We start from the raw sequence: 19,166 nt of genomic DNA on the forward strand, positions 1-19,166 counted from the left end.
CAAGCTAGTTTCAGTCCCAGCTTTATTTACAGTAGTAGCACCGTTATAAAATATTTTAAAAACAGATTTTTCTGTTTTGCAATTTGTAAAGGCATTTCTAGAGGAAACGTAAATATATGTAACTTTTTGTAAGAATTACACTTTTTAAAATAATTAAGTGATCTCCCTAAAAAACTTTCCAGTTTTCCGTAGATTAGACCTCAATATTTACAGTATTCCCTGCCCTTACTGTAGAGTGTATTTAGAGAATATTTCAAATACTATTAAATAGAGCAAAATCAGAAAGTTTTTAAAGGTGACCACTATAAATGTAGGCTTCATGAAATTTAATATAGGTTAATATACTAGGGGACTGAAATCCTGTTTCACCTCACTGAAATGCTTTAAATCCAGAGGGGATGTGTTGTTGCTGTAAGCATCATTTTTTATATACCTAGACTCCATGGAACCACAGGGTGCAGTCCAACTTGTATGATGTAGATCATTTTTCCAAGGTGGATAATTTGCAGTTTACTGTGTGATGATCTTTCAGATAAGACTTTAAAAAACAAAGCTGTGGCTGATCTGCATAAATATAAACCAACATGGCAGTTTATGGATAAAGGTTTGTTTGTCTGTTCTAGGCCAAAATTGTCCCTTCCTCTTAATATTACAGCATTCTGTGTGTTGGCTGGTTGCTATTCTCCACTTCAGAGATGGCTGCACTCAGTGACATTTTATATATATGGTTTGTGAAGAGGTTTGGAATAAAAGAGGGTGTAATATATTGTGAAATATATTAATTTTCAAAGTTCTCCATTGTAAAATTTCTACTGGGATCATTAAAACATTGGGCAATATATTTCAACCCTGTTTTGAAGGACTATCAGTGGGCATGAGAGAAGTTCAGTCTGCTTGGCTTTCTTCACAAGATTGACAACAAATGTCAGTTATGAAAGATTTTTTTTAAATGTGGCCACCTGTCGATTATGAAATTGACTGAGATACCCAACTCACTTCACAAAGGCCAAGGAGTAGTCTTCCAATAGTTAACGACTTTCAGTCGGTGCTATCAAACAAGTTAGTCTTATAAAGCATAATTAATATAAAAACATTACACAGACAGAACAAATAAGTATTTATAATTTGTTTATTTATTAACTTATAAAATGTGCTTTTCCTCATGGCTCAGAGGCAGGCAAATCCATAGCCACATGTGACTTCTTGATTATTTCTGTGTTGCAAATCACAGCAGTTTGGAGCATCATAGGAGCACCAGGGATAGAACTCAAATTATCTAGCTTCAGAATCATAAGCACTTAGGCCCATATACACAAAAGGGGTTAGGCACCTAAGTCCCCAAGTCCCAGTTTTGGAACCACTCATGCACAAACTCCCTCTGAACTTGTACACACCTAGGTTTTTGCAGTAAAAATTCCCTAGGTGCCTGTGTTTTGGCTCCTGAGCACACATACTTCTGCCTCCCTCTAGGTTCCTATCTCCCATCTAAGCCCCAGAGTGATTCACAAACCAGAGGAAGATAGGTGTTCTGTCACCTAAGCAGAATGCATGGCCAAATTCAATAGCTGTGCTTAGAGGCCATCTAGCTGATCAGGCCCTTCAGGTGAGTTCACAAAACAGCCAGAGGTGGATCTCCCTCATAACTTTTAGCACAGTAGGTAGGATTCTCACCTGGGATGTGGGAGACAGCCAGGTCAAGTCACCCCCTCCACCTAAGATGTATATCACCACTTACATGCCTGCTTTAACTTGAGCTATGGGATATTCTGCTGTGGGGTTTCCTCAATCTCCTGTTGAAGCTGTTGCACTCTGGATAAATAATTAAAGAGGTTTGGTGCAGGGGGACCAGATAACTTCTCTTCCTCCTCATCTCCGCTTCTTGTTAAAACAGCATAAGCACTTAATGCCAATAGAGGGTTTATAGCTCAGAATCCCAAGCACATATCGATGCCTCCCTGCAGCTGAGACAGGGGCAGGGCTTAGCGCATAGCCCTCTTGTCACCATTGGATAGCTTAGGCAGCTCCCTTTCTAGAATGCTGGCTTTTGTGAATTGCAGACTAACCGTACAGGTACACAGCAAATTCTGAGTGTAGGCCACCATGGTGCTATTATAAAGCCGGTAATGCTCAGAGCCCCCCTAGTGAAATGACTCAGGCTTGCAGGGCTCGCACTAAAAATAGTAGTGCAGACATTCAGGTTCAGGCTGGAGCCCAAGCTCTGAAACTCAGCAAGGTGGGAGGGCCTTGAAACCCAGGCTGCAGTACGAGTCTGAAAATGTAGACATACGCTATGGTGGCAGTCTCTTCCCATTCATTATATAGGAGTTTAGACACTGAACTCAGGCTTTGCGAATCAGTGATTCTCTAGGCACCTAAAATTTAGATGTTATGATGCTCAATGTCACAATACTTAACTCCTTTTGAGCATTCAGGTCCTATAGTGAAAGAAAAATTTCCATTAACTGGTAGCACTGTCAAGGCTATGACATCCAGCTAAACAGTTCTGAATCCACTGTGGTACAGATACACACACTATTCTGTTTTATATTACCTTAGTCAGACAAAACTTACCTGAGAATAGAAAAATACAGCCAAATGAAATCCTCCATCTTAGTGATTTTACAGAATGAACAGGAAAAAAAGACTGTGTTGTATCACATTTTATATTATATTAAAAGAAAATCTGAGCATGCAATTTACACAACAAGTCTCTGCCCAAGAGGTTAACTGGGGAATCCGAAGCTAGCAAAAAGGCATGAGAAGCGGAGACACCAGAAATTTCCACAGTAGCTTCCTGCAACACAGAACAGTCAAATGGCTTTCCGCCTATACCCATTACCAGAATACTTTTATCCGTGAGGCTCCCCTTCTGTGGCTTGGCAGTGACAGTAGAAAGGGCTGCTCCAGAGTCCAGAAGACAAGAATAGATGGTTAATCCCAAAATTATATGGACCTGTGGGTCATTGGAGGAACAAACATAAGTGGTAAACTCATTTGACTAGGTGACAGAAGGACCCCCTGGTCGCCGTCATTCCTCACTATCGTTAATGTCCATTTTCTCCACAGCCATCAAGTGTCGCGGTGGGTCTGGGTGGTGGGGCTGCCACCCAGTGGGTCGGTATGGGCACTCCCTCTTCCAATGACCAAGCTGCTTACAATAGTTACACATATCTTTGGCATGTCCCGGGACCCCCCCTTTGACCGTTTTAGGTTGTCTCTTGGGGGGTCCCCTCCACCCTCCTTGTTTTTCATTCTCAGCATTTACAAGAGCCACCAGCATTCTCACCTGCTTTGTCTCTTGGACCTTCTCTCTTGTGTTATATACACGGGCAGCCACGCTTACTTGTTCTTCCAGGGATTTCCCTTCAGAGCCCTCGAGTTGCTGCAACCATTTTTTGATGTCTGGGGCTGACTGGGAAATAAAGATAAGCCGGACTGTGGACTGTGCCTCCACGGTCTTGGGGTCTAGGTTAGTATAGGTACAGAATGCTTTACAAAGTCTCTCATAAAAGTCGGAAGGGTGCTTCTCCTTTCCTTGAACAGTATTGTGAACCTTTGACCAATCCAAAGTTCTCTCGCCTGCCTGTTTGATACCTGTTAAAATGCAGTCTCGAAATGCCTTTAAACTTGTCTGGTGGGCCAAGTCATTCGGGTTCCATTGGGCTGGGTTAGCAAGGGTTATAAGGTTACGGCAATGGCTGCTGGCTTCTGCAGCAGCCCAGGCACCCCGGAGGACCCGTTCCTTCTCCTCTGTGCATAACAAACAATCCAAAAATTGGCCCACATCTTGCCAATCAGGATTATGAGACTGAAAAATGGTATGGAATTGCCTAGGGATGACATCCAGGTCGTCCCTGAAGTGAGGCATAGTGGTTTGCCAATTCATAAGGTCCGCTGTGGTAAACGGAACATGAACGTGATGGTCCACAACATTCCCTTCTGTTGTTGGAACTGGGATGACCCCGAGGGGTACTTGAATTATGTTGCCCATGGTTTTCTTCCCATAAATTGACCCCAGTCTAGTGTGGGATGGACTACTCAAGGGGCTAAAAGACAGGGAGCATCTAACCCACTATTCGTCATCCCACCAGTAGCCGAATCATCTACTTGAACTGTAGCGTCCTCAATTTTCTCGGGCGGGGGTTTCTGTGGTAGGGCTGCTGTCTCTGAACCTACTGCTGCTGAGGAAGGTACTGGGCCAGTCTCACTTGGTAGTGCTGTTGCTACCGGTGGCTGAGGTTGAGGACAATATATGGGGGGATTATCCTCCCCAAAATCGGCCTCTTTAGGGGCAGAAGGTTTTGGGTATAGAGGGGCTTGAATCCGTATTTTCTTTAAACGATGATGAGCTTCATCGTCCCACAAGAACCAATAATCCATTTGTCCTGGTGCCTGGTGTTCCAGCACCGGGCGCAGGGGAGTTAAGTGGATCGGAATGTCAAAAGATCCGAACTCGGGCCAGTCGGTATCCAGGGCTGGCCAATCCCGGGTACAAAGCCACAACAGATGTCTCTTCAACATTCCTTTCTGAACACCAGGTAAAGGCCATTTATTTAACATGTAAGCCAAAGGGCTATCCCTAAAGGGTTTCCGCTGAGACCCACCCATCCCCCTTCTGACATTCAAATAGAGAATTAAACAGAAAGACGGAGGGAATAATGGTCTAATCCAGAAAGTCCAACCCAGCGATCTCTGTTCACAACTGACTGCTGCAGGGGACGGGACAGAGGGATCTCAATTCGACCTCAGGGCTTCCTCGCACACTATGGTTTCCACCCCGAGAAATTACAAATGAGAAGCTCTGTTCTGCCCACTCCCAACACCCAAGTGTATGAGACAGAAGTGCATTAAATCAGTTAACCAGAATAGAACCAGAACCAGAGCCAAATAGTGTTTCCTTATCCTATTAGGGCTCACCTTATCGGAGCACGAACCCTAGGGGCCTCGGTGAAGTGAGGATGAGGGGCTAAGCACCCCGGTGGTGCCACTCCTTGTTTGCTGCAGCCATCTGGAGTCCAATGTCCAAGCTAGGAGGGTCCCATCTGGGATTGCCAGAAACATGTAATGCTGTTACAAAAGGTTCTGCTGTCCATAGGAGAACACAATATCTCTCCCTCCAGCTTGATCGCAAATTGCATAACGGGCCTGACAATTTGGGATTGTCAGGCCCGAAGGGGGGACTGCAACAGTTAGCAGCAACCCCCTTAACTGCTGGTAGCCTTTATGATAGATAGCAGTTAGTAGCCATTAGGGGAAATCAGACACCTCATGTACACGGTTGCCTGAACTTTTGAACTGTCTTCCCTTTTCAGCCTTGAGGCAGTTGAAGCTGGTCCCAAGCCAGTTTTTGCTGACCAGACAGCAGAAGTGCAGGGTTTGTTAACCACCAATGAAATGTTAACACGACCGGAGCCTGTGTGTAGAGGTGTATAAAAGATCTCTGGTTTTTGTATGGAGTAGAGTCTTTGTACCAAGGTACAAAACTCTCCTTTCTTCTGCAGAATAAAGCAACTTTTTCTTATCCCTGTCTGGCTGTCATTGGCTCTCAGCTAGGCGGACCTGACATTTCGGTAACAATTATATAGGAGTTTAGACACTGAACTCAGGCTTTGTGAATCAGTGATTTTCTAGGCACCTAAAATTTAGATGCTATGATGCTCAATGTCACAATACTTAACTCCTTTTGAGCATTCAGGTCCTATAGCGAAAGAAAAATTTCCATTAACTGGTAGCACTGTCAAGGCTATGACATCCTGCTAAACAGTTCTGAATCCACTGTGGTACAGATACACACACTATTCTGTTTTATATTACCTTAGTCAGACAAAACTTACCTGAGAATAGAAAAATACAGCCAAATGAAATCCTCCATCTTAGTGATTTTACAGAATGAACAGAAAAAGAAAACTGTGTTGTATCACATTTTAATTATATTCTCAAGTTAGTCATGACTGAAATTAATAGTTATTAAAGCCATTTTCCCCACCCTTACTGAATTTTACAATCCAGACCAAATTTGATTTGACAGCAATGAAATGTGCACATGTTGAAATATGGTTTGCCTCTGGAATAAACAGAAAAATAGATACAGCTTAAGGGATAATAATTTTCTCTGCACTGTTATATTTTCATAATATCTGCATTGTATCCTCTAGCTGCTTACTTCTGAGTCACTTAAAATAGAATGGAATTTTAAGTACATCAACATTCCACTCCTGTAGGTTAAAGCCTTACATTGAAACAAAATGTTCACTACCCATTGGCTTGCAGGAAAATAACGTAAGAGCGGCCATATTGGGTCAGATCAAAGGTCCATCTAGCCTAGTATCCTGTCTTCCAACAGTGGCCAATGCCAGATGCCCCAGAGGGAATAAACAGAACAGGTAATCATCAAGTGATCCATTCCTTGTCTCCCATTCCCAGCTTCTGGCAAACAGAGGCTAGGGACACCATCCCAGCCCATCCTGGCTAATAGCCATTGATGACTCTATCCTCCATGAATGTATCTAGTTCTTTTTTTAACTCTGTTATAGTCTTGGCCGTCACAACATCCTCTGGTAAGGAGTTCCACAGGTTGACTATGTGCTGTGTGAAAAAATACTTCCTTTTGTTTGTTTTAAACCTGCTATCTATTCATTTCATTTGGTGATCCCTAGTTCATGTGTTATGAGAAGGCGTAAAAAAACACTTCCTTATCTACTTTCACCACACCAGTCATAGTTAAATAGACCTCTATCACATCCCCCCTTAGTTGTCTCTTTTCAAAGCTGAAAAGTCCCAGTCTTATTAATCTCTCATAATATAGAAGCCGTTCCATACCCCAATAATTTTTGTTGCCCTTTTCTGAATCTTTTCCAATTCCAATATATCTTTTCTGAGATGGGGAGACCACATCTGCACGCAGTATTCAAGATGTGGGTATACCATGGATTTATATAGAGGCAACATGATATTTTCTGTCTTATTATCTATCCCTTTCTTAATAAATTCCCAACATTCTGTTTGCTTTTTTGACTGCCGCTGCACATTGAGTGGATGTTTTCAGAAAAACTGATCCCCCTCATCCACATGCTTGTTGACCTCCTCAAAGAATTCTAGCAAATTGGTGAGGCATGATTTCCTTTTATAAAAAACATGTTGACTTTTCCCCAACAAATTATGTTCATCTATGTGTTTGACAATTTTATTCTTTACTATAGTTTCAACTAGTTTGGCTGGTACTAAAGTCAGGTTTATCAGCCTGTAATTGCTAGGATCACCTATGGAGCTCTTTTAAAAAATTGGTGTCACATTAGCTATCCTCCAGTCATGTGTTACAGAAGCCGATTTAAATGATAGATTACAACCTACAGTTAGTAGTTCTGCAATTTCACGTTTGATTTCCTTCAAAACTGTTGGGTGAATACCATCTGGTCCTGGTGACTTATTACTGTTTAAGCAGCAAAGAATCCTGTGGCACCTTATAGACTAACAGACGTTTTGGAGCATCTGAAGAAGTGGGTATTCACCCACGAAAGCTCATGCTCCAAAACGTCTGTTAGTCTATAAGGTGCCACAGGATTCTTTGCTGCTTTTACAGATCCAGACTAACATGGCTACCCCTCTGATACTATTACTGTTTAGTTTATCAATTTGTTCCTAAACCTCCTCTAATGATACCTCCATCTGGGACAGTCCTGCAGATTTGTCACCTAAAAAAACTGGTTTTGGTTTGGGAATCTCCCTTTTATCCTCAGCAGTGAAGACAGATGCAAAGAATTCATTTAGTTTCTCCGCAATAGCCTTATCATGCTCCTTTAGCATCTCGATTGTCCAGTGGCTCCACTGGTTGTTTAGCAGGCTTCCTGCTTCTGATGTACTTTAAAAAAATTGCTATTACTTTTGGAGTCTTTGGCTAGTTGTTCTTCAAATTCTTTTTTGGCCTTTCTAATTACATTTTTACACTTCACTTGCCAGAAGTGTCCATTTTCCATTTTCCTCAATAGAATTTAACTTCCACTTTTTAAAGGATGCCTTTTTGTCTCTCACTGCTTCTTTTACTCTGTGGTTTAGCCATGGTGGCACTTTTTTTGTTCTCTTACTAGGCTTTTTAATTTGGGGTATACATTTAAGTTGAGCCTCTATTATGGTGTCTTTTAAAAGTTTCCATGCAGCTTGCAGGGATTTCACTTTTCGCACTGTACCTTTTAATGTCTGTTTAACTAACTTCCTCATTTTTGTGTCGTCTCCCTTTATGAAAATTAGATGCTATGGTGTTGGGCTGCTGTGGTATTTTCCCCACCATAGGGATGTTTAATTTAATTATATTATGGTCACTATTACCAAGCAGTCCAGCTATAATCACTTCTTGGGTCAGATCCTGTGCTCCGCTTAGGACTAAATCAAGAGTTGTCTCTCCTCTTGTGGGTTCCAGAACTAGATGCTCCAAGAAGCAGTCATTTAAAGTCTCAAGAAAATTTCTCTCTGCATCCTGTCCTGAGGTGACATGTACCCAGTAAATATGGGGATAGTTGAAATCCCCAATTATCACTGAGTTTTTTTATTTTTATAGCCTCTCTAATCTCCCTGAGCATTTCACAGTCACTATCATCAGCCGGGTCAGGTGGTCAGTAGTATATCCCGACTGCTATATTATTAGAGCATGGAATTACTATAGAGATTCTATGCTACAATCTGGTTCATTTAAGATTTTTATTTCATTTGATAAATATGATATGGTGCCACTTCCCCACCAGCACAACCCTGTTCAGTCCTTCAGATATATTTTCTACCCTGGTATTATTGTATCCCATTGATTATCCTCATTCTACCAAGTTTCTGTGATGCCCATATTTTTTTTTACACACACACACACACACACACACACACACACACACACACACACTTTTCAATATTTTTTTTACTACAAATCTGTACGGATTTTTTGTTAGCTATTTAAGACACGTTTTGTTCACATGTGTCTGTCATGTACATTTGACTCTAGGTATCAAGTTAAGTTATGATAACACAGTGTACCCCATCCCCCTTTTGTTCTAGGGGTGCACTTTTGAACAGTTATTTCTAAATTAGAACTGGTTAGGCAGTTGTAAGGATATAGTCTATTTCCAGACAGACTATACTAACTGGCAGTCTGGTGGTCAGCCCAAATTGCAGTAAGCATATTTTTTTGGAGTAAAGACAAAAACACTATGACCATCAAAGGAAGGTCAACTGGACTTCCGGGGAGCATGTTCAGTGAGGAATACTCATACCTGGCATCCATATTTAATGTAGCACACATGCCCAGCGTAGCAGCATGAGGTTTTTAGCAACTGTCCTTGAGTGGTATGTACCAGAAAAGAAGTTATACAGATAGACTCAGGAACGGAACAGATACCGAGACCAAACTTCCAGCCAACGTATCAGCCAGATATAGGACTCATCCCCTCAGTACTTTTAATTTCAGTTTTCCAGGGATATCCTTTGTTATAAATTGCTTTTTACTTGGAACTGGGGACAGAGAGAAAGTGGAAGCAGAAAACAAATTCTCAGAACAAAGGAAGTGTCAATAGCATATCTAATCCCATACCCTGTCTTCAACAGCGGTCAGTAACAGATCTTTAGAGGAGGATGTAAGATCTTCATAATGGATATTTATACAGTAATATGGGTAAAAGGAAATTTCTTCTTAGTCCCAGCCTGTGACAATGTGTTGTAAATCCTGCCCTGCAGTATAAAGATTGATTTACCATGTAAAATTTTATCTAATGAGTAACTCTGGATATTTTCTCTTATCCCAGTACATCTACTCCCTTTTTTATTTCTGTTAAACTATTTCCCTCAGTACTGAGTTATATGGTTAATTCAGGGGCAGGCAACCTATGGCATGCATGCCAAAGGTGGCACGTGAGCTGATTTTCAGTAGCACTCACACTGCCCAGGTCCTGCCAGTGGTCCAGGGGGCTCTGTATTTTAATTTAATTTTAAATGAATTTTCTTAAACATTTTAAAAATCTTATTTACTTTGCAGATGTAAGCAGGGTCATGATGAGCTCTAACCTGACATCGGGTGGTGAATTATGGGGACTGTGGAAAGGAATTTCAGGTGTTTGCATTTGCACACCCAGCCCACCTAGCATAGCCCATGGCAGCCTGGGATGGTTATTTTGACAGCTCTGGGATCCCCAATTTCTTTGTTATTGGCGCAGGAGGAATAAAGTGTTGTCACCCTGATTATGTGAATGAGGAACTATGTGACTGCTTTATGACAGAAAGTCTCAGCATCAATTAAGTAGCACTCACTAGACAAGGGACATGGGTGCCAAAACCCAGTGAATGGAGAGAGGGTGGGGATTGGTGTGTATATCTGATGGTATGGGCCCCTTTTGAGGGCCTGGAACACCAATTGCACTGCCTCCTCTCTCCACTGTTGAAGAGCAGAGCTAATTTTGATTCCATTAGGAGCTCATGTAGAGGCTGCTGAGCTGAATTCTTTTGGGCCAATGGTGCACTAGCACTGGGGCTCCCCTACTACAAGCTGAGATCACTAAAAGAGCTAAACTTGCTGAGCTGAGATCACTGAGTGCTGTATTAACTAGTGAGGGAGCCTGAAGATCTATCGCTAAGTGGCTGGCAGAGCGGAGCAGTTTGCAGCATAGTTGGAGCGGCCCACGGAACAGCAAGCAGAGTGGAGCGGTTTGTGGGGACGGGCGGAGCGCCACAGCTGGTGGAGCGAAGCCAGTTGTGGTGAAGGCTGCAGCAGAACTCCATGGAGAGGCGGAGCAGTCGGCTCCAGCCCACGTAAGGTGCCCCTTAACACCCTGCGTGTGCCCTCTCATTTCCACCCAGGCTGGGGGGGGTTAAACTCTGCAGATAAACTTTTGAACTCTGGGGCGGCACTGATCAGGGACAGAGACTTTTGGGTTGTTGGACTTTGGGGTGATTGGACTTAAGACCCTAAGGGGAAAATGACATTGCCAAAACTTATTTGGTGGGTCTTTTGCTCATGGTTTATGTTATGAATCCTGTTTGTGGTGTTTCCCCAATGTGAGGCGACATTGTTTCCCTCCTTTATTAAAAGGATTTTGCTACAGTCAGACACTGTGCTTGCAAGAGGGGAAGTATTGCCTCCTAGAGGCACCCAGGCGGGGGGTGGTATGTAATTGTCCCAGGTCACTGGGTGGGGGCTCGAGTTGGTTTGGCATTGTGTTATTGAAACAGAACCCCTGGGTACTGAACCCAGCCCTTGTTGCTGCCAACTCAGAGGGGCAGAAGAGTTACACATACAATAATAGTTTAGTTATATATTATAGGCTTATAGAAAGAGACCTTCTAAAACATTAAAATGTATCACTGGCATGTGAAACCTTAAATTAGAGTGAATAAATGAATACCTGGCCCACCACTTCTGAAAGGTTGCCAACCCCTGGGTTAATTATTCATTGTGTTAAGACAATTTTCTTTTATCAATTTAAAACGTGCTGCCTTTTCCTCCAAGTGTGTTCCTTTTGTCTTATATTAAGTATGCAAATAAAGATATCTGAATGAGGTAGCTGGAGCTCCCCTGGGGTTATGATACCACTAGAATTAGACAAATATTCCTCTCTCTCTCTCTCTCTCTCTCTCTCTCTCTCTCTATATATATATATATAATTAAAGAAACAAGGTAGGTAAGATAATATCTTTTATTGGACCAACTTCTGCTGGTGGAAGGTACAAGCTTTCAAACTACACAGAGCTCTTCTTCAAGTCTGGGGAAAGAAATCCAAGTGTCTGAGCTAAATGCAAGTTGGGACAGACAGTTAAGCTTCAGGGCAATGTGGGTAGGAGATCACTTGAATATTCACAGTTATTGAACTTTTGAAAACAAATTTCACTTTGCTTGTGTGATAGGATACTCAGACGCCTAGGCAGCCTAGCTGTTGGTGCACCTCAATTCTGGCCAGGGTGGATTTGTTAAAATTGTTTTTAACAAAAATAGTTAGTCAATTTATTTTTTTAAATATTTTATTTATGTCAGCCAGGTCAACACAAGAAACTTAAAATATTGGCTTCTGCTAATTCGGTTGTCTTCGCCTTCATTTTCCTGTTTTGTTTTTCTTTTCCCGATTATGAACAAACTTTCCTGCTTTTTCAGGTACCAAAGGATTTCTCAATTTGGAATGAATTAGTCCAAAGGAAGAAGATATTCTTTCTACACCAGCAGAAGCAGCTACTGCTCTTAAAAGTGAAATTATCACTTCAACAGTTTCTGAATCCAAATGCTTAAGTGACTTCCACCAGTTCACTGGTGTGACTTTCTTTAAAGCAGCATCAGCAAACATATGTCTTGAATGGTTCTTATTCCCAAACTGGGTCTCTTTTACAGCCTGCTGCCATTATAGGTTTCCCCTTCTAGTGAGAGAATGGTATGGTAGATCTCAAATCAGTGAAGGCTTCACTCAAAGACCTCAAGACTTCTGGAATATGCTGCTCAAACAGTTTCAGTTTTGTTTCTACTGTCTGTCCCTCATGTCTCACAATTATCTCCTGACTTCTCCTTGTCCAGATCTAAGTATGCCCCCAACAATTTTCTATTCATTGAACTTTTTGAAACTTTTCACTTTTAGAGAGAGGTAAGGGATTGACACTATGTACACAAATTTGCAGAGGGACAATAGGGTGGAGGTCTGTTATTTCTCACCTATATTATTTTTTTATTTATTTAAAAACATTTTTGCTGTTAACAAGCATGTTATCTCTGGAGACACAAATCCACAGTTTGAACACTGCAAAACTAAGCACCTCTCATGGTATGTTCTAGATTGAGCACTGAGTCCCATTGGGTAGATTGAAAGAGTAACCTAAATAAATCTATTCAGAAGCCCCTGGAAGACCATAAGATTGGGTCCCTAATCCATGAACTATTTGAACTCATTTACGACATTTTTCTTAAACATTACATGAATATATTGTCTCATACTATAGAATTAGAATGTATAATCCCTATTTTAGGATGAGAGATCTTTGAGCTGTAAATGTATCTATCTTTAGATGGCTTTTTCCTCAAAGCATTTTATCAAAAAAATCCAATTTAAATTAAAAAAAATCAATTTTTTAAAAATTATTGATTTTTATCCACCCTGCTTCTGGCCCTCATGCTTCCCTGGCAGAAGTGCCTGGCTCCTGACTGTAGGCAGGGAACCTTCTGGCCTCCACTTGCATTGGGGCCTCAGCCTTTAAAGAGGTGGGGTAGAGTGACCCATGCACTCCCTCTCCACCAAGTACCAGCACAGGGCCCTGTGCAAAGCAATGCCCAAAGGCCCCCCAACAGAGAGTCTTAAGTCCACTGCCTAGGGTCACCACCTTTTCAAAAGGCAAAAGCCGGACACATGCATGAGCCTCACCCCTCTCTGTAGCCCCACCCTCTGCCCCTCCTCTTCCCCCAAGGTCTCAGCCAGACTGGAAGCCAGAGATGGGCCACAGTCAGAGCCATCCAGGGAGCCCGGGCCACTGTGGGGAGTCACGGACCCTCCACTTGAACTGGGGCAGGGGGGGCTGGGGTGCCTGAAAGCATCTCTTGGCCTGTATCCCATCTCCCAGGGCATCCCACCCAGGGCAGGTAGACAGTCCAGGGCTCCCCAGGCAGCTCTTACTACTGCCTGGCTTTGGCTTCTGACCTGGCCAGGGGGCTTGGCAGAGAAACAGGGGTTAGGGCCTCATGGCAAGAGGCAGGGGGCTAAAGCCCACTTCAGCCCCCCACCCAGCAGGAAAAGGCTAGCACTGCCACTGAACCTTGGGCAGGCTGGGACAAATGCAGTCCTGGAGTCATTCAGCCCTGGCCCAGGACTTAACTCTGCATTTTGGGAAGGACTCACCCAATTAAGGATGGGTTGCCACCCTACCACTGCCTTGAACTACTTCCTACCCATGTCCCTTCAGTTTGTGGCATGTCTGCCCTTATAATCCAGTCTCTAGTGTCTCTCCAGAAGTAGCTCCCCATTGTGGCATTCTGCCATAGGCTCAGGACCAGCTTGGCAAGGTGGATGTAAGGTAGGAGGGGCTTAGCTCCACTGTGTCTTTATAATCAAATACTACAGTTCATGCTGCTAACGTAACTCAAATTGCATACCTTAGATCTACTTTTCCCTGTAGTGTAGACCTGCCCTCAGTCATGGACATGCTGCTTCTCTGCCAGTCAGGACCGGCGCTAGAGTTTTTCGCGCCCTAGGCGCACGGGCATTTTGCCGCCCCGTGCGCCGCTCCCGTGGACCTGCTGCAGCCATTTCTGCGCAAGGTCCGTTGGTCCACAGCTCCGGTGGAGCTGCCGCAGCCGTGCCTGTGGGAGGTCCACTGGAGCCGCGCGGGACCAGCGGACCCTCCGCAGGCATGACTACGGCAGGTCCACTGAAGCCGCCTGCCACTCCCCTCCCCAGCAAAATGCTGCCCCCCGAAAATCTTGGCGCCCTAGGTGCTTGCCTAGTTCACCTCAATGGAAGCGCCAGCCCTGCTGCCAGTGGCTGCCTGCCTTGTGATACTTCCTTCATGTAGAGGGGCAAAGTTATCTCCTGCCTCTCTCAGGAGTCTACATTCTCTCTCCTGTTCTTTTGCCTCCAGGCTTGGCATTGGCTGCAGGTATTGCAGAGCTGGGCTAGCTGGACCATAGGCTCTCTTTAACCCTTTTCATGCTGGAATGAGGTATCTGCTTCATCAAAGCCTATGTTCACTTTGAAAAAAGAAACTACTGCAGAATATTCACAAAATGCAAATATAATTCATATTTGCAAGCATTGCACCAGAAACAAGGCTCTAGAATTTATGCTCATCTAATCAAGAGACAATTCAAGTTGTTGTTTTTCCATACTCAAAACAGTGTTTGCAGCAAGCAGTTAGTGAGCAAGCCCCAGGCTGAAAACTTTAATATAAAGTTTCATCTAACCATTTTGAACAAAAAGCACTGAACTCATAATCTAGTCAGAGGCAATACATGAACGGAAACAGGGCCAGATTATATACATTATTTGCTTCTAATGGCAGTTTATTGTGATATACTTTTAAGAATCAGGCACTATTAGCATTGTTATCTGCAATAAGAGCTATGGTTTGGAAACTGGGTGAACATGGGAAACAACACCTTGCATAAACTAGAAGTGGCTGTGAAAATTATAGTTGGGTTCATACAGGATACAAACCACCTTTCCCTAGCCATCCCATGTTGGGAAGTTCACATTTAAACTGAAATTAGATAACAGCCAAATTAAGATAAATCAATATTAGCTTACTCTGATTTAAGGGTGTCTGTACAAGAGGGTTGGACTGATTTAACTACTTTTAGGTAGAAACCAGTTTGGTTATGTCAGTGCAAATTCTTTGTGTAGCCATCCCTATATATAGCAGGTACATAATTTTGAGATTCTTCAAGTCAAAAGGCACTATCAGACACTCAGGTTTCAGAAGAAGAGATACTAAATTCTGAAAGAACTTAAGAATGAAGTGACTTTGCTGCTAGAAAAAATATGTAATCTCATTAAAAATAGGTACTATATTGGCTGATGTGAAGACATCAAATGTTATATATATATATTTTTAAGTTCTAGGAGTGATCCTAGGAATTGCAGATCAGTAAGTCTTACATCTGTACCTAGTTTATTAATAGATGTTATAGTTAAAATATAATAATAGAACACCTCAAAAGCACCTGCAAAGGAAATGCATGCCTCTTCACATTTTTGAATAGGTAAATAAAGGAGTGGATAAAGGAAAATGGACAATTTATTGTGAAAGACAAGGTGTCATAAACAGATAGTTAAGGGTTAATATCTCTCTTACCTGTAAAGGGTTAACAAACAGGGACCCCAAACACCTGACCAGAGGACCAATCAGGAGACAAGATAGTTTAAAATCTCATGGGAGGGAAGCCTTTGTTTGTGGGTTTTGGGTTTGGCTTTGTTCTCTCTGAGTCCTGGACGGGGCTAGAGGTGTAACCAGCTTTCTGCCAATCTCCCTGCTACAGTCTCTCATCTGTTCAGAATTGTAAGTAGAAAAGGCGGTCATAGTCTTTTAATTTGTTTTCTTTTTCATTTGCATATATGTACTTGCTGGAAGTCACTTAAATTGTGTTTCTGCTGGAGAAAGTTTCTTTCTATTGTTTATAAGTTGAAAGACCCTGTAACTTTTTACCATCTAAAGTGCAGAGATAAACCTGTTACTTTTTTCTTTCTTTTTTTATTAAAAGCATTGCTTTAAGACCTGTTTGAGTGTTTTCTCCTAGTTAAGGCTCAAAGAAGCTTGAGTCTGTATTGCCTGAGGGAGGGAATGGTAAAGTTCCTCTTTGTGTTAGATTCACGGAGTTGAATCAGGTGATCTCCTAGTGTTTCCAGGGCGGGAAGGAGCTAGGGAGGGAGGGGGAAGGAAATGGTTTATTCCCCTTTGTTGTGAGACTCAGGGAATTTGGGTCTTGGGACCCCCAGGAAAGGTTTTTGGGGGAGACTAGAGTCGATCAGGCACTCTACTCTAAGTCCTGATTGGTGGCAGCCTATCAGATCTAAGCTGGTAATTAAGCTTAGGGGAATTCATGCTAATACCCATATTTTGGATGCTAAGGTCCAGAATTGGGAATTATATTATGACACAAGGTGGGTGAAGTAATATTTTTTATAGGACCAGCTTCTGTTGGTGAGGGAGACAAGCTTTTGAGCTTACACAGAGCTCTTCTTCAGGTCTGGGAAACATACTTAAGAGTGTCACAGCTAAATACAAGGTGAAACAGTTTATACACATGCTTATCACAGTATGTAGTCTACCTCATCCAGTGCACTAAATGCCCCAACAACTATGTGGGTGAAACCAGACAATCACTATGCTCTCAAATGAACTCGCACAGAAAAATGATAAAAAGACAGAAATACCGCATCACCTGTAAGTGAACACTTCTCACAAAAACTCATGCTATACCTGACTGATTGGTCCTCACCCTCAAACGAAACCTGCACACTTTCAAAAAACAAGCCTAGGAGCTTCAGTCCATTACTCTGCTAGATACTAAAAGTCATGGACTGAATAGAGACACTCGATTTATGGCTTATTACAATATATAACCCACTAACAAGCCCCCAACTGCCTTCCCCCCTCCCCTTTCCTTTCCCTCCTATGACTAGAAGGAAGTAAAAGGGCCACTTCACCTTAAATGGTCCTTGAAATATGGTTTAACTACTTATCTTAAAACAATCTGTTCCACCTGCAGTGGCCACCCAATCTCTGTAAGCTGCTGCTGCCATTTACCTCCCACTGTCTACGTTAGAGGTTTAGATGCTGTTGCTTGATCATCTCTGCCTGGTTTTTCACATACATACAGGCCTGCTAGCTGGTTCTTATCCCATGAAACTACCACCGCTTAAGCCCACTGGCTGTTGGCCTCATATACTGGTTGCTCACTCAAGGGCAACTCATTAACATAATATATTAGCCTGGCTCGGCCAATCAGCTTCCAGATATTAGCATATTCCCTTTTCCTGTCTAGCTCCCCCCATGTCATCCTATTTTTAGATAGCTAAGCTCCTCCCTCTGACACCATCTTAGGTAGAGCTCCTCCCTCTTAGTTGCTGGAACCTTCTGGAATTTTTCACTCTCTAAACGTAAACCATGTCATTTGTCTCTACCATTTTGGTCTGCCATGTTGGATTTTCTGATTTTAAACTATCATTGATTTCGACTTATTTAGAGTCTTAATCTTAAAATGAATTATTGTTTTATGCAAATCAAAGTGTCCTGATACTCTCACCACCTTAATTATGTCAACTGAAAAGAGTGACTTCATGGTGTTTTTCTGCAAGTTTTTGTTAAGGTGCTGCCATGTATTTTAGAATATTCAAAGCAAAATCTCTCGTTACAGCATTGGGTAGCTGGGGCTGTGTGCAGTCAGGGGTGTAGCTCAGGTTGCAGGGAGGGAGTAGCTAGGGACTGTGTGCAGGTAGGGGGTAGCTCGGGGCAGGGAGGAGATGGGGCTGTGTGCAGACGGGGTAGCTCAGGAAGCAGGAAGGAGGTGGCTAGGGGCTGTGTGCCAGGAGGACTCCCATTGTGGTTGCTGCTCCCCCAGTGGCTCTGCCAGCCCCAGAGCTGGGTCCCCTTACCTGGGCAGCTCTTATGGCTGCATGACCAGTCAGAGGGGACTGGGAGCTTAGGAGCAGCTGCAACCCCAGGCACCAGCAGCATATGGGGCAAAGCCACGGCTGTGCACTCCATATCAGCATCACTCAGACGAGCAGCTGTGGAAGCAGAGGTGAGCTGGGGCAGGGAGCTGCCGGTGGATGCTAAGCATCCACCAATTTTTCCCTGTGGGTGCTCCAGCCCTGGAGTATATGCAAGTAGGGGATATGTAAAATCTACACTGTACACTAAGGCTGGGCTCTCACTCAGATTTGAGCCCAAAGCCAGGGCCATCGAGGGGATTCAGGGGGCCTTGAGTCTTCGGCGGCGGGGGGCCCTCCGCTTCGGTGGTAATTCGGCAGCGGGGGGGTCCTTCCACTCTGAGACCTGCTGCCGAAGTGCTCCGAAGACCCGCGGTGGGGGACCCCTGCCACCGAATTATGGCCGAAGACCCAGGACTTCGGTGGCGGGTCCCACTTTGGCAGTAATTCTGTGGCGGGGGGTCCTTCTGCCCCATAGCGGAAGGACCCCGTGCTGACGAAGACCTGGAGCGGAAGAAGCTCCAGGGGCCACAGCCCTGTGAGAGTGTTGCCAGCACAGGGTGCCCGAGGCAAGCAACAGCGGGGTTCGTTGCCCAGAGTGCGTAGCGCCAATAAACACACCAGGGTGGAGAAGCAAACAACCAAGTTTATTTGAGCTCAAATAAGGTGCAAGGGAGAAATAACAATCTCAAATCCTGCACACCTAAAACAAGCAGTTTATTCCTTTTATATCCCAGTTGTTTACTACAAAACTTTTTCTTGCTGACTAGCTGATCTCTCACTCCCCCCTCCGTTCCCATCCAGCTGCAGTATCTTTTCTCATTCAGTCTTTTGTCTTCCCCCTCTCCGCTCTGAGACATGTATACAGTATTCAAAAACAACCTTGAGCTCGCTTCAGCATGTTACAGCAGAAAACTGGCTGTTACAACCAAAAACTAACTGCTAACACTACATTTTTGCAGCTATTAGTACATTAGGTTACACTAGGTTACACAAAGTGTTTAACATGGAGGAACAATGGTT

The 19,166-nt window shown here is 43.4% G+C and overlaps 1 protein-coding gene across 1 annotated transcript in view; it reads left to right on the forward strand.

Moving 5' to 3' along the window:
* LOC127044584 (tRNA (cytosine(38)-C(5))-methyltransferase-like) overlaps window positions 1-19,166 on the forward strand; it is a 513,024-nt gene that overhangs the window by 96,909 nt on the left and 396,949 nt on the right. The gene's annotated exons all lie outside the window — the stretch shown is intronic.

This window comes from Gopherus flavomarginatus, chromosome 2, assembly GCF_025201925.1.
Source record: "Gopherus flavomarginatus isolate rGopFla2 chromosome 2, rGopFla2.mat.asm, whole genome shotgun sequence".
In the NCBI taxonomy this organism is placed as follows: domain Eukaryota; kingdom Metazoa; phylum Chordata; order Testudines; family Testudinidae; genus Gopherus; species Gopherus flavomarginatus.